Source organism: Chiloscyllium plagiosum, unplaced genomic scaffold (assembly GCF_037043375.1).
Source record: "Chiloscyllium plagiosum isolate Xiang-an unplaced genomic scaffold, Cpla_swu_hap1 HiC_scaffold_18, whole genome shotgun sequence".
Taxonomy (NCBI): Eukaryota; Metazoa; Chordata; class Chondrichthyes; order Orectolobiformes; family Hemiscylliidae; genus Chiloscyllium; species Chiloscyllium plagiosum.
In genome coordinates this window covers 100,537,430-100,538,520 of record NW_028270156.1, presented here as the reverse complement: position 1 = coordinate 100,538,520, position 1,091 = coordinate 100,537,430, and positions in this window count along the sequence as shown.

The following is a 1,091-nucleotide window of genomic DNA, read 5'->3' as shown; positions in this document are numbered from 1 at the left end:
AGAACTGTAATCTGTGCGGAGAGGCGGGCCATATGTTCAAGGCCTGCCCAAGACGAGGGGCCACCACCTATGCACAGATGGCCGGAGGTGGCAACACGAGCCGTGGACTGCCTAAGATCAGCAAGGTACCACAAAACAGCACGGGAACGGTGTCTGGAGGCACCCAGAAGGAAGGGCAGGCTGTAGCGGAGCAGACGGCAGACAGTGGGGAGGTGCAGCAGCCGATCCAAGCTCCTTCAGGACAGACGGAGGAAATGGAAGGGAAGGGATTAAAGGAGGCAGAGGATTGGATTACCGTGAAAAGCAGGAAGAGGAAACCTCCCAAAGCCACCCAGCAAGGGGGGAAGTGACACCTACACGGCGAGAATACAGGCAGCTCTTCCGACGGTGAGGACGGGCGCAAAGAGGGTCGTCACCAGAGGAAGAGACAGAGCGCCGTGGGGAAAAAGGAGGGCAGCACCACCCAAGCAGGAAAAGACGATCCCTCTGAGGGGACGGGTAAAGCCCTCCCCCCACCCGGTGAGAACCAAGAGGTACCCACCGGCCCACAGCTCCAGGTAACTGGGAGCAGCGGTCCTGTGACAGCCCCGCTGTCAGATGGAGAACTGAACTATACGGACCCTGGGCCCGACCCGAAGACACCAGAGCGGGGAAATGGCTCCAGCGTGGAGCCGGACAGCTACCTCAGCCCTGGGAGGGTCCAGCAGTTTGCCGTCACCATGGGAATGCACACAGCTACCCCAGAGGGGCAAGAACAGCAGCAAATGGACACTGTCAACCTTGTAAACTGTTAAAATGGGGATAAGAGTTGCCAGCATCAATGTGCGTAGCATCAAATCGGCTATGCGATGTGTTTCTACGATGGCCTTCCTGACCAACATTAAAGCCAATGTCCTGTTTCTGCAGGAGTATGGGATACCGCACCTCAGCAGCTACAGGAGATGGTCGAGCTTGTGGGCCCATGGGCCGTCAGTTTGGTCGGGGGCAACGATAGCCGCGCCTCCGGCCTGGGTATCCTGTTGCGAGGAGGCAACTTCACCATCTCCGAGGTTAAGGAGGTGGTGGGCAGGCGCCTCCTCGTCACCGATGTC